This window comes from Cetorhinus maximus, chromosome 13, assembly GCF_964194155.1.
Source record: "Cetorhinus maximus chromosome 13, sCetMax3.hap1.1, whole genome shotgun sequence".
Lineage (NCBI taxonomy): Eukaryota > Metazoa > Chordata > Chondrichthyes > Lamniformes > Cetorhinidae > Cetorhinus > Cetorhinus maximus.
Window position 1 is genome coordinate 5,138,748 of NC_135891.1, and position 15,571 is coordinate 5,154,318.

At 44.4% G+C, this 15,571-nt stretch overlaps 1 pseudogene; it reads left to right on the forward strand.

Annotated features, from left to right (window-relative positions):
- Nucleotides 1–10,840: 10,840 nt before the first annotated feature.
- On the forward strand, nucleotides 10,841–11,103 carry LOC144689297 (small nucleolar RNA SNORA53; annotated as a pseudogene).
- Nucleotides 11,104–15,571: the final 4,468 nt, after the last annotated feature.

Consider the following 15,571-nt stretch of genomic DNA (forward strand, 5'->3'; position numbering starts at 1 on the left):
GAGGAGGCTAAATTTTAAGGGAGGAGCAAGACCCTCGAGGTATTTCAAACCAAGGGTAAGACTTTTAAAATAAGAGAATCATAGAATGATACAGCACAGAAGGAGGTCCTTCAACAGATTGCTTCTGTGCTACCTCTTTTCAGAATTATCCAATTAGTCCCCTTGCCCACTGTTCCCCAAAGCCCAAATAAGTTTGCCTTTTCAGGTATTTATCCAACTTCCTTTTGAAAGTTAATTTTGAATCTGCTTCTACCACTATTTTAGATGGTGCATTCCAGATCATACCATATACAGCTTGCTGCATAACATTTTATACTCATGACAAATATCTTAAATCTGTGTCCTTTGGTTACTGACCCTCCTGCCACTGGAAACAGTTTCTCCTTATGTACTCTTATTAAAAACCCTTCAAGATTTTGGACAGCCAACTATCAAATCTTTTCTACATCTTCTGTGCTCCAAGGAGAACAACCCACATGACATGATGAGGTAAACTACTGCCTCCAAGTGTTGTTTCTTGTGTTTTGTTTGCTTCTGGAAGCAGGTCACCGGATTTTAAGGTGGTGTTCCAAATTGCTGGAGCTAATGCAGTTATATTTCAATCATTACTCTGGATTAAATGGGAAAGCCCCTACTATTTGAAAGAGATGCTACTCACATTAAGAGCATTTTTTAATGCTTTGGCTAAGTATCATGACACGTGTACTCTCGGACATAGCTAAAAGAGAATTCTATATATATATATATATATATATATACATACGTTTCTTTATGTTGTAACTGGGCTTGGAAAATGGATGGCTGACCTGACATGTCACTGAATAAATGCAAATAGGTCAGAAAAATCTATTAATGGTTCAAATTGAATCCAGCAGAACCACTTTATCCTTGAATATATTGAAGTTTCCACCTTATAACTGAAAACAAAGCAGTTACAAAATGAAACAGCATGTCAAACTTCTGAACAGTATAACTGTTTCCAATTTGCAAGCCATCGATTGTACATCACACCAGTCAACAGTGAACAAAACAGTAACAATTCACTTAACTCCAATTGGCTTACAAACGAAAATAGTCACTTTCAAGAGGGGAGCTAAATGTAGCCAATACATTGAGTGTAAACTGAAACACACAAATGCAAGGGACAACTGCAGCAATCCGCCAATAGCAATCAATGTTATCCAAGATATAGTGGATGGGAGCCCCAAAATTGATGTGTTCCTCAATCATGCACTAGTTACTTAAAAAGTGGTAAGTTTGTTGTGAAGCAGCTTACCATTTTTGACATTTGGCAGTGGTTAATTCTAGGACTGTGCTCTATTAACTAAAATTTATCATGCAATCAGGCAAAAAGACTCTTGGTTTTCAAGAGGCAACTGGTCACTAATTATTTAATTTAGGTTCTGTTTCTGCCGTCCATTTACCATAATCAAAGCGACTGTGAGTGGCAGTGCCAGCCTCTCTGTGAAGAGAGAGACCACAGTTAACGTTCTCAGGTCGATGACCTGTGGTCAGGGCTGACAGATTTATTTCATGTGCCGCAAGTCTGATTATCTACAACACAATGTGTGGAATTAGTTACTCATCGCGATCAGGTTTCAAGATTGGAGGGGGGCGGGGTAGCTGGGGTGAGGGAGGTGGTGGTGGCCAGGTGGGGTAGTGGGGGGAATGCGGTGGGGGTGGGAAAACTTCTAGTCACTTCTTAAATTGTGTGGGGCTATACAGCAAAGGTATTCCCATTGGCCAGATAGACATAATCTGAAGCAAATATTATGGATGCATTTTAAACTCAGTATGTACTCTAATCCCTCCAAATATGGCTGCCTTCCATTGTCCTGATTATTATTTGTGGCACAATAAGTATTTTTTCAATGGCAGGGCATTAAAGCAAGGTTACCCATAGAATTATAGAATGGTTACAGCACAGAGGGAGGCCATTCAACACATTATCTCTGTACTGATTCTCTGCAACAGCAACTCAGTTAGTCCCACTCCTCCACCTCTTCCATGTAGTCCTGTTAAATCCCTTCAGATAATTATCCAGTTCCCTTTTGAAAACTGCAATTGAATCTGTCTCCACCACACGCTCAGGCAGTGCATTCCAGATCCAAACCACTTGTTGCATAAAGAGGTCCTCCCTTTTCGATGCATTAAGCCTGCGCTTAAATACATCAGTACCCTCAACTTCAGCCATGCTAGGTCACAGCGAGTATCACATTCTCACCAATCTCTGTGTAAAGAAATTCCTCCTAAATGTTTCACGTGATCAGTTATTGGAAATCTTATGTTCCTTTTGTCATTAAATGATCAAATTAGACAAGAAGGCTCACTCACCTGAAATGGAATGATTAGTATCAAAATCAATCATGAGTGGGCTCCCCTGTGAGATGGAATAGCAGTTACAGTTAGATGTAACAGTGTCTCTTTCTGCCTTGGATTGTGATATTTCAGGCAAGACACTGGGAACGCTTCACTTGGTACTATAGTTCTGTAGTAATGGTTCAATGTGTATAATTGCCAATGCAAACTGGACTGGGTTATCATGGATCATGGAATAGCACAGAAGGAGGCGATATGGTTCACCATGTTGTGTCAGCTCTTTGGTACAGCTATGCAATTATTCCCCCTCCCCCTGGCTTTTTCCCCATTGCCCTGTACATTTCCCTGCAAGTATTTATCCAATTCTTTTTGGATGTGTAACACCAATACAAAAGAAAATTTAGGCATCTTACAATCCTTAGACTTGATGGTGCATTCCAATCCACTCATTGCTGTGTAAGAAAAGAACAGGAAAGGATTTGTCCAACAACCTCTGATTAATTCAATTACCTTGGGCTTTACTATTCAGCTTTATAGTAATGTAGAGGTCAATACTTGTGCTGGAGGAGGACACAGTCAGCTGGCTGCTGGAGTTTGATAGTGACACAAGAGACCACAGAGTGAATTGTTACCTTGCACCTGAGGTAGTGCAAGCTTTGTGCCCCAGGAACATGCTGCCATTGTAACTCCATCATTGAACACAGCATGGCATTGTCCTGAGATAGTGAAAAACTCTATATAGAATCATAGTATGGTTACAGTACAGAAATAGGCCATTTGTGTTCATGCCAGCTCTCTGCAAGAGGAACTCAGCTAGTCCCACTCCCCCACCCTTTCCACATAGCCCTAAAAATTTGCCTCTTCAGATAATGATCCAATTCTCTTTTGAAAGCCATGTTTGAATCTTCCTCCACCAGATTCTCAGGCAGTGCATTCCAGATCCTAACACTCGCTGGGTAAAGAAGTTATTCCTATGTCGCCTTTGGTTCTTTTACCATTCACCTTGAATCAGCGTTCTCTGGTTAAGAACATAAGAAACAGGAGCAGAAGAAGAGCATATGGCCCATTGAGCCTGCTCCACTATTCAATATGATCATGGCTGATTTTGAGCTTCAGCTTCACTTTCCCACCTGCTACTCAGGTGCCTTGATTCCCTAAGAGAGCCGTCTGCCCAAGGGAACAGCTTCTCCCTATCAACTCTGTCTAGACCTCTCATGATTTTGAATACCTCTGTCAAATCTTCTCTCAACCTTCTCTAAGGAGAACAGTCACAGCTTCTCCAATCTATCCTCAAAATTGAAGTCCCTCATCATTGGAACCATTCTTATCAAATCATTTCAGCATGCTCTCCAGCTCCTTCACACCATTCCTAAATTGTGGTGCCCAGTTTCAGATGTACACTCAATTTGAGGCCAAACCTGCGTTTTATAAAGGTTGACCTTCACTTCCTTGCTTTTGAACTCGATGCCTCAATTCCTAAAACCTAGGATCCTGTATGCTTTTTTAACCACTTTCTCAACTCGCAGATGTGCCCTCCACTCTCCTGTATGGTTGTGAAACTTGGGGCGGAATCGTTCGCTCCCACTTGCAGCAGGTGTCACAGTGGGCGGGAGTGGAAAAATTCAGAAGGTCACAAAAATTCATTTTCTCATGGGACCAGTTTGAAATCATCCACTCCACCCACCAGTGGCAGGCCACGTTTCTCACTGCCACACGTCAAGAAGCTAATTTCAATAGCTTAGCATCGATAAGCCCTGCTCGCCGGAATCATCTCCCCCCATGCTGGATCGTCCAGGCACAACACCGATGTGTTTCACAACCGTACATAAGCGATGTGCGCCTGGCCGGCTGCTCTTCACTCGGGACTTCGAGGTTTGTTTGCCTCCCTTGCTTCGGGCAGCACTCACAGTCATCAGCACCAGGCTTTGCAGGCAGTACCACATCACTGTTAGGGGGGCTCACAGGCAGGCCTATCTACCAGACCAGTCGTAAGGCGGGGGTGGCTTTTCAATGGCTGCAGGGCTAGGGCTTGCTTGGGGAAGGGGGTGAAGTGGCCTCAGGCAAGGGAAGAGGCTGCAGGACGAGGGCTGTACTGGGGAAGGGGGATATCCCAGGGCGTGTGTGGAGACACACGTTCTGTGCAAATGGCCTCAAAATAGTGAGGTCTGAGGATGCAATCTGTAAAGGAGATGAGGCCAGATGGAGATGTGAGGGTGTGTGTGAGAGAGTGAGTGGTGATGTCCCTTGAGCTGGCAGTGAGTGAGATACCAGTGTATGTGTGATGACCCTGTGAGTGTGAGAGTTTAGAGTGAGGAGGTAGTTGCCGTACCCTGGCAGCACGGATGAGATCATTCATCCCCTTTCTGCAGTGGGTGACCAGCCTCTTCTGTGCAGCATTGGCACTGATCACCGCTGCCATCACCTCCCAAGCTGGAGTGGTGGGATTGCTGGACCTCCTGCGGCCAGAGCTGTGGTGAAGGATATCACGGTGGGCCTCCCAAAGGCATTCCAGTGACGGATCACTGAACCCCCCTCAGCTTTCAGGGCCGTGTCTTCACTGGAGCAGTCCTGGGCTGCAGACATTGAGAACTGTGTGTGTGGCTGCAGTTTAGATATGGCCCCCGGAGTGAGGAAATGCTGAGGTAACGGTGTGGTGGGCGATTCAGAGACCGCCCACCAGCGAGACAGCGAGTTTCCTGTGGCTGCATAATTAATGAGGTGGGAAGCAGACGATAAGGTGCGAAAACCCGCCATTGTGGGCAGCGGGTAAAACATCGTTTTTCATGCCCATTACTGCAGTTAGTGCAATTCTGGGACAATTCTGCCCTTGGAACCTGAAAACCTGCCAAGAAAAGAAGCTGGATGCCTTTGATATCAGGTGTTTTTGAAGGCTATTAGTCAGACACTAGAGGTACCCAGCACTAAAGTAATAAAATGCTCAGAACAGCCTCCTATTTCATCCATCATCCATATGAGATGACTCAGCTGGCTTGGCCATGATACCCGGCTTCTGTTATTGTGGCCTGCCCATCAGGTCATGCTGTGAGTGGGCTCCTATTGGAGTAGAAGAAGGGGGCGGCAACTGACTAAAGATAAACTGGCGCCAGACTGTCAGTAGAGATTTCCAGCTGGTCAACAGACACTGGAGCAACATGAGAACACTGGTTGTGAAGAGGAGAGAATGAAAAAGTCTGTCTGCCTCATGCCCCTCTAGCTGCAGGAGGTACTAAGTCTAAGTAAGTAAGACAACCTGTCCTGCCACCTTCAACAGTTTATGCACATGTACCCCCAGGTCTCTCAAGCACCCCTTTTCAAATTGTACACTATATTCAAATTGCCTCTCCTTGTTCTTCCTCCCAAAATGAATCACTTCACACTTCTCTGCATTAAATTTCATCTGCCACTTGTCTGCATATTCCACCAGCCTGTATATGTCCTTCTGAAGTCTATCACCATTGTTTTGACCAAGTGAGAAGGGATAGATTGGTTCTCTTCTTTTCAAACTCCTTATTTGGCTATAGGAGAGGTTTTGAATTTTAAAAAGGATGCTGTATTGCCAATTCAGTATGTGCTTGACTGTGTGCAGTTTGTAAGAATTAAGCCAGACTGGTAATACTGAGCTAGACACCTAAGGGATTAGTTTTATTATACTAAACCCACCCAGATAAAAGGTTTAAAATGTACAAATATGTCCTACTTCACACTAAGGTGCACAAATACACACTGAAACCCCAAGCATGCAGAGAGAAACACAACTTTACTGAGTACTGGATATTAACTTCAGAGAAGAGTCATATAGACTCAAAACGTTAACTCTGTTTCTCTCTCCACGGATCCTGCAAGACCTGGGCTTTTCCAGCATTTTCTGTTTTAATTTCAGATTTCCAGCATCCACAGTATTTTGCTTTTATTTTGGTTTAAAGTTGTGTCTGGTACGTCCCTTTCCTCCTGGAAACACTGTTGTAGAAATCCAATGGCTTTCAGTAAAGTGTCTCTGTCTGCTGTAGGAATGTAGTTACACTTTTAACTCAGCCAAACGGAGTTCAAAGTTTAGATGGAATAGTATAGATAGAGCAAGAGAGAAGTGGGCGGGGTAGGGGGTCGGTGGTGGTGGTGCTGGGTGGGTGGTGGTTGGAGCGAGAGACAGCTGCTCACTCCAGCAGCTAGGGTATCTCTGCTAAATCCCAAATTCAAGTATCTACACAAAAGGTTGTGTCACATGACCTTTCCCCATCTCAGTTGTATATTTTCAGAGGAAGCTGATCAACTCATGTCTGGCACAGCTCCTCCTAGCCATTGTGATAGCCGAGGTGATTCATTTTAATGTTCTAGCAATTAACTCCTGAATGGTTCATTCTTCCATTTGGATGAGATAGGAAGGAAACTTTTCACACCTCCAGGGAAGTCCTTGTCTCTGTTGGAGCCTCCATAGACCCAACTGAAGAACCAATACCTTCAGATCTGATCAGTGAACTCTTATTGACTTTTTTTATCTGTACTTTAACTTGGCCAAGGTTAACCTCCAACACGCTATAATCTTTCTGCATGCTTAGGGTTTGACTGTGTGTTTGCACGTGTTAGTGTGAAGTAGGACGTATTTGTCCCGTGAAATGGACTGTGGCTAAATAGATGCAAATTGGCAGCCATTTTAAGTCAGTGTCTTTGTGTTCCAGTGAAATGGCCCTTTTTAAAAATTTTAAGATGTGAAACCAGCTGATGAGATATCAAATCAATTCCAAATAGCACATTTTTGTGACACTATACTCCTCATATTTCATGATACATCCAAGTTTGGCGTCGTTTGCAAATTTTAAAATTGTGCCCTCCACCCAAGTCTAGATCATTAATATAAATCAAGAAAAGCAGTGATCCTAATGCCAATCTCTGGGGAACCTTACTATATACCATCCTCCAGTCTGAAAATCCACTAATCTCTGTTTTCTGACACTTAACCAACTTTGTGTCCGTGCTGTCACTGTCCCTTTTATTCCATGGGCTTCAACTTTGCTGACATGCCTGTCATGTGGTACTTTATCAAACACACCACCGCATTATCCTCATCAACTCTCCCTATTACCTCATCAAAAAACTTTTTAAAATTAGTTAATTTGTTCTTAACAAATCCGTCATGGCTTTTCTTAATTAACCCACACTTGTCCAAATGACTTTTAATTTTGTCCCAGATTATACATTCTAAAAGCTTTCCCATCACTGAAGTAAACGGACTGGCCTGTAGTTGTTGGGTTTGTCCTTCAACCCTTTTTTGAACAAGAGTGTAATATTTCCAATTCTGCAGTCCTCTGGCACCACCCGTGTATCTAAGGAGGATTGAAAAATTATATAGCTAGTGCCTCCACAATTTCCATCCTTACTTCCCTCAGTATCCTCAGATGCATCTGACCCAGTCCTGGGGATTATCAACTTCAAGTACAGCCAACCTTTCTAATACCTCCACTTAAGCGACTTTTAGCCCACACAATGGGCGGAATTTCCTGAGCCCGCTGGCGTGATGCGCTGAAAATATGGCGCAACTAAACCGATGGCGGGCCACATTTCCCATCAGTCGGCAGGGAGCTAACTGTAACACTTTAGCATATAATTAAAAGGCCATCCCACCAGGGTCTCGGAACCCCGCCATATCGTCCGTCCACTTCAGCGGGAAAGCACGCCGACGTGTTTCACAACAGCACGCAGGTGATGTGCACTTGGCGGCCTTCACTTTGGGGGAACTGAGGTGAGTGAGCAACAGCGTTCTCCACAGTTTGCCTGTTGTTTACAGGCCCCGGGGGGGCAGGGCCAACTGATGACTGGTCCCAGAGGCGACTGCTGAGCGGGGTGGGGGGTGTCAAGTGCTGCCCTGGTGCTGCTTCCCGTGCACAGGCAATCGAGGAGGGGGACAGGGTAAGTGAGGGGAGTGGCTGCGCATTAGGGACGCCTGTATAAACTGACCATGCCTCTGCAACTGAGACAGATCAGGCGCAGCCACAGTGATATGTCTGGGGTCAGGCTTCTAGCCTGCCCACCCGTGCAAGCAACACGGAGGCACCAAAGGGCCACCAAAAGCTCCATACCTTACCCGCACCTCCCTCTCCCCCGGCACAGACTTCGAGTCCGCCACCACTTTATTGGACCACGGAGCAGTTGGACTGCACACGTTGTACAATCTCCTCACCAACACTCACCATGTAGCAGTCACTGCTGGAGGTGCTCACAGCCCTTTGCAATCTCAGCATCCCGGTTTGGACCAGTGTCCCCCATGTCACAGGTTGACAGGGCAGCCATGCAGTGCACTCATCTCTGGCCATCCGAGGGGTGACCAGCACTCTCCGGGAAGCGTTAAGGGGCAGTCACAGGGCCAGGAAAGGTGCTAAGTGCAGCCATGATAATCACTTGTCTCTGTCTTTCATGCTGCAGGAGGACCACGTCAGGATCATGGATCCTGGTAACCTAGCTGTATGCCTGATGGCCTACAGAGACCGTAGAAGACGGAGGAGAGAGTGACTGGGGCATCTGGCCGTGCAAAGGCAGGAGCAGCATCCTGATGAAGAAGGGGCTGCTGGGTCTCCCGCACACGCTGCCCAGAGGTGACAGTGAGACGTGGCTGGTCGGCGCCTAGTGACACCAGGGTCTATGAACACCGCCTGACATTCCTGCAGATGACTGAAAACCAGTGTCGCCGACAACTGCACATGTCTAGGGACCTGGTGGCTCACATCTGCCACTTACTGCAGGACTTTGGCGCCAAGGGGACATGGAGGGCATTCACTGCCAGTGGCTGTGAAAGTGACCTCAGCACTCAATTTCTATGCCAGTGGCTCTTTTCAGGGCCCAACAGGCGACCTCTGTGGGATTTCACAATCTGCCACCCTGGTCCACTCCTCCATCACCCCCTACACCTCAACCCCCTCCCACGGCAACTTCCCATGCAACCGCAGAAGGTGCAACACCTGCCCCTTTACTTCCCCTCTCCTCACCATCCAAGGGCCCAAACACTCCTTTCAAGTGAAGCAGCATTTCACTTGCACTTCCCTCAATTTAGTCTACTGCATTCGTTGCTCCCAATGCAGTTTCCTCTACATTGGGACCAAACGCAGACTGGGTGACCGCTTTGCGGAACACCTTCAGTCTGTTCCCAAGCATTACCCAGACCTCCCTGTCGCTTGCCATTTCAACACTCCACCCTGCTCTCATGCCCACATGTCCGTCCTTGGCCTGCTGCAATGTTCCAGTGAAACTCAACACAAACTGGAGGAACAGCACCTCATCTTCCAGCTAGGCATTTTACAGCCTTCCGGACTGAATATTGAGTTCAACAATTTTAGATCATGAACTCTCTCCTCCATCCCCACCCCCTTTCCGATCCCCCTTTTTTCCAATAATTTATATAGATTTTTCTTTTCCCACCTATTTCCATTATTTTTAAAGTATTTCCATCCATTGTTTCATCTCTACCTTTTAGCCTATTTTGATCCCTTCCCCCCACCCCACCCCCACTAGGGCTAACTGTACCTTGCTTGTCCTGCTTTCTACCCTTAATGTCACCTATTAGCACATTCCTTAGATAATATCACCACCTTCAATACCTCTTTGTCCTTTTGTCTATGACATCTTTTGGTTATCTCCACCTGTCACTGGCCCTCTATCCAGCTGTACTTGTCCCACCTCTCCCTTAAACCAGCTTATATTTCACCTCTTTTCCATTTTTCCTTAGTTCTGTTGAAGAGTCATACGGACTCAAAACGTTAATTGTGTTCCTCTCCGCAGATGCTGCCAGACCTGCTGAGTTTTTCCAGGTATTTTTATTTTATTTTTTTCAGTACGCCTCTGGTTCACACTTGTATTATTAACCTGACATCTGTCACATGCAGCCTTTATCTGCTTCATCTTACTCTCTCTCTCGCTCATCATCCAGAGAGCTCTGGCTTTGTTTGTCCTACGTTTGCCTCTCTTGTGAATGCACCTTGACTGTACCTCAACTCAGCCCATTGCTCCATTAGAGATTTTCCTGCCAATCTTTGGTTCCAGTTTACCTGGGCCAGATTCATTTTCATCCCATTGAAGCCAGGCATCCTCCAGTTAATTATTGTTACCCCGCGTTGCTCCTTGTCCTTTTCCATAGCTAACCTAAACCTCATGATACAATGGTCACTGCCTGCTAAATGTGCTCCTACTGCCACTTGATCCACTTGACCCACCTTATTATACCTTTCAAGTCTTTTTTTACAATCTAGGGTTTAACAGTGCTGTCAGTGGAGGGGGATCCATTTGTCAGGTGCTAACAGCACTACTGCATCATATTAAAACTCCTTGGGGAAGGTGGCATCTATCAGCATTGCTTTTTGATGTCACATTTAGTGAATTCTATAACTGAAGCTTACCATAGCTGTTGCTCTCTATGGAACTTAGTGTGTAATATAATAGATTAACACTTGCCTCATGAAGCAGTAACCGAGTTTGCTGTAAGAAAAATTGAATCAGTACATTTACAAAAAACATGAGTATTTGGTCCAATTTACCTAATACCATGCATTGTTGCATCTTTGGTTAATACTATGATATAAGTACCTACAGGACAGTTTGAGTCCATAAAAATACAATGATCATACAACTTAAAGGAGAAACTGGCAGGTGACATTCATCAACTTATGGTTGTACAGTCAAAGGTACTTGAGTCATTGGCATGTTAAAGTAATATACCTGCACGGTAGCCCCTCAGTTCTGATGTGAACAACCTGTTACTCCAGGCTGTTGCTGCCATCAGGCCTTTGCTGATGTGTGGACACGTTTAGCAAAATCCATCTGGTTTAAATATTGCAACGAAGAGAAAATTCATTGCTGAATTATGATCTATACTATGTGGAGCTTGTGCCCTCCTTTGTATGCACTTAAAAGGAATTAAAATAATTCACAATAATTAGGACCCACCACATAGGCAACATCTTATATTTTGTGAGCAATGATTTGTTTAGATTTTACCTGCTTTTATGAACATAAAAGGAGTGAGCAATGAGACTCGAACTGAAATCAAACAATTGCAGATGATGTCATGAACCAACAGAGTGAAGCACTTGTGTTTTCTGGATACAGTCCAGACCCTCAGGTTAAAGGCATCTGCTGACTCATTCTATGTGATTCGATCACTTTTGTAATATCCATGATGACCCAAGTAATACTTAAAGGCAATATTATTGTTGAGGTATTAATATTGGGTAGACTGAGTGCTCTGCTGCAACAACAGCAGGAGAGAATGGCAGGGAATTGCTTAATGATTTTACATTTGGAGCAAAGTGATACAAAACATTGCACATTACATATAATAAAAAGAAAAACTCAGGATATCCCAAAGTGTTTCACAGCTAATTAAATACTTTTGAAGTGCAGTGTCTGTTGTAAGGTAAAGAAATTTGACAGTTAATTTGTCCCCAGCAAAGTCCCACAAATAGCAAAGAGATAAATGACCAGTTAATCAGTTTTTAGTGATGTTGATTAAGGGATAAATGTTGGCTATTAACTCCTGTGCTCTTCTCCAAAGAGTGTCATGAGAAAATGCAGCCAAGTCAACTCTCATTCTTAAAGATGACACCATTGACAGTGCAGCACTACCTCAGGACCGTACCAAGGAAGTGATTATGCTGAGATTATGTGATCAAGTCTTTGCTGTGGGACATGGGCCCATGATTTCCCACCTCAGAACCAAGAGTGCTCCAAATGGGCCAAGCACATCCATAACCTCATGGCTTAGCATATTCTTCATTCTAGCATTACCATCCAGTCAGGGGACCAACTCTGGTTCAACCCTAGTGTAGGAAAGTATGCCCAGAGCAGCACCAGGCATGCCGAAAAGTGAGGTGTTAACCTGGTGAAACTTCAACACAGGATTCCACGTATACTAAATACTAGAAGCAGCATACCATGGATAGAGCTAAGCCACAACCAGCAGATTAGATCAAAGTTCTGCCACAATCAGTCATGAATGGCGGTGGACAATTAAACAACTAACCAAAGGAGGAGGCTTCACAGATATCCCCATTCTCAATGATGATGGAGTCTAGCACATCAGTGCAATAGACAAGACATGAAGCATTTGCAACCATCTTCAGCCAGAAGTGCCGAGTGGAAGATCCATCTTGGCCTCCTCCTGGGTCCCCACCATCACAGATGTCAGTCTTCAGACAGTTCACCTTACATCACATGATATCAAGAATTGGCTGAAGATACTGGATACAGCAAAGTCAATGGGACCTGACAACATTCCAGCTGTAGTACCAAAGGCTTGTGCTCCAGAACTAGCAATGCCCTTGGTCAAGCTATTCCAGTACAGCTAGAAAACTGGCATTTACTCGACAATGTGGAAAATTTCCCAGCTATGTCTTGTCTACAAAAAGCAGGACAATTACTGCCCAACAGTCTACACTCAATCATTAGCAAAGTGATGGAGGGGTCAACGATAGTGCTATTAAGTAGCACTTTCTCAGCAACAACCTGTTCACTGATGTTAACAGAATCCAAGCGGTTGGTGAAGTCAAAACCAAGACATGGAGCTTTTCTTTACTGAGAGAGTTTATTGTCTTTGTTCAGTCTCATACCACATCTTCCAACCCTTAGTGTCCCAGCTGTCCCCTACTTATATTATTTTAAATAAACAATAAACCAATAAAATAAACTAATTAACAATTAACAGGGGTGGCAGCCCCTTAAAGGGGCACTGTAATAAAACACAAAACTTTCAAAGGAAACTTATTTAATTAAATTAATATGTCATTCCCAGAACTAGTGATGCACTCCAGCACTAGTGATGCCCACCAGTGGCAGAAAGCCTCAAGTGGACACCACATGCTCCCTCACCAGGGACACCTAGGCACACCCCCTATTTATATTCTTTTAGCAAAACAAAAATCAATAAGTTAAACAAATCAATAAATGAGAGGGGATGGCAGTTCCTGGTCGGGCACTGTAGCAAAAATCAAAACATCAAAGGAAACTTAACTAACTAAACCAAAATATAATTTCTGGGGGTGATGATGCACCCCAGCCCCTGTGGTGCCCACCAATTGTGGAACGACACCGTGTGCTCCCTCTCCAGGGATGCCCAGGCGTGCCCCCTATTTAAATGTGATCAAAGTGCTTAACTAAACAATGCCCTTCACCTCTGTATCTTAACAATATAAACAGTATAATTAACACACTATTAACAACTGATGCTCAGTTTGGGTTCTGCCAGGGTCACTCATCTCCAGACCTCATTAGACTCTTAGTTCAAACATGGTCAAAAGAACTGAATTCAAAGAGTGAGGTGAGAATGACTACACTTGACATCAAGGCAGCATTTGACCGAGTGTGGCACCAGGGAGCCCTAGCAAAATTGAAGTTGGTTGAATTCATAGCCAGCAAGAAGAAAATGGAAGCCTATCATCTCATCCCAGGACACTGCTCCAGTAGTTCCTCCAATTAGGCACAACAATGACCTTCATTCCATTATAAGGTCAGAAGCGGGGATGTTTGCTGTTGATTGCACAATGTTCAGTATAATTCGCAATTCCTCAGATACTGGAGCAGTCAGTGCCCACTTTCATCAGGATACTCTCCAGTTGCCTGGATGAATACAGCTTCAACAACACTCAGGAAGCTCAACACAATCCAGGACAAAGCATTCTGCTTGATTGACACCCCACCTACTACCTTAAGCATTCATTCCCTCCACCGCCAATGCACAGTGGCAGCAGTGTGTACCATCTACAAGATGCACTGCAGCAACTCACCAAGGCTCCTTCGACAGCACCTTCCAAACCCATGACCTGTACCACCTGGAAGAATATGGAAACAACAGCATCTGCACATTCTACCTCAAGTCATTCACCATTCTGACTAGGAACTATATTGCTGTCTCTTCATTGTCACTGAGCCAAAATCCTGGAACTCCCTCCCTAGAGGCATTGTGGTTTAACTACACCACATGGACTGCAGTGGCTCAAGAAGGCAGATTTTTAAAGTTCATTAACAGGATGTGGGCATCGCTGGCTAGCTCACCATTTGGCTCCTCCAGCCTGCCTTGCTATTCATCAAGATCCTGGCTGATTTTCTACATCAATTCAATTTTTCCTGCACTATCCCCATTATCTTTGGCGTCCAAACATCTATCAATCTAAGTGATAAAGATATTCAATGACTGACTATCCACATCACAGGGGTAGGTATTTCAAAGATTCACAACCTTCTGAGTGGAGAAATGACTCCTCATTTCAATTTTATATGGCCAACCTCTTATGCTGAGACTATGACTTCTATCTCTCAAATCTCCAGCCAACAGAAACAACCTCTTAGCATCTATCTTGTCAAGCCCTCTAAGAAGTTTGTACACCTCAATAAGATCACCTCTTGATTTTCAAAATTTCAGAGAGTTTAAGCCCATTCTTCCCATAGGGCAAATCTCTCATCACAGGGATCAAATTGTTGAACTTTAATTGCGGCCCCTCTAAGGCAATTTGCTCTTCTGTAGCTAGGGATATCAAAATGTACACAGTACTCCAGGTTCAAGTCTCACCAAAGCCCTATATAATTGCAGCAAGGCTTCCTTATTCTTATAGTCCAACCCCTTGCAAGAAAGGCCAACATATTATTTGTTTTCCTGATTGCTCGCCGTACTTGCAAATTAACTTTCTGTTGACTGGAGAACAGCTCATGTGGTTCCGCTATTTAAGAAGGGTTGTAGAGATAAGCCAGGGAACTACAGGCCAGTGAGTCTCACCTCAGTGGTAGGGAAACTATTGGAGAAAATTCTGAAGGAGAGAATCTATCTCCACTTGGAGAGGCAAGGTTTGATCAGGGATAGTCAGCATGGCTTTGTCAGAGGGAGGTCATGCCTAACAAATTTGATTGAATTTTTTGAGGAGGTGACCAGGTGTGTAGATGAGGGTAGTGCAGTTGATGTAGTTTATATGGATTTCAGCAAAACCTTTGACAAGGTCCTACATGGGAGACTTATAAAGAAGGCAAAGGCACATGGGATACAGGGTAATTTGATAAGGTGGATTCAAAATTGGTTTAGTTGTAGGAGACAGAGGGTGATGATAGAAGGATGCTTTAGTGACTGGAAGCCAGTGTCCAGTAGCGTACCACAGGGATCTGTGCTGGGTCCCCTATTATTCGTCATTTATATAAATGACATAGATGACTACGTGGGGGGTATGATTAGTAAGTTTGCAGATGACACAAAGATTGGCCGGGTTGTTAACAGTGAGGTTGAATGTTTTGG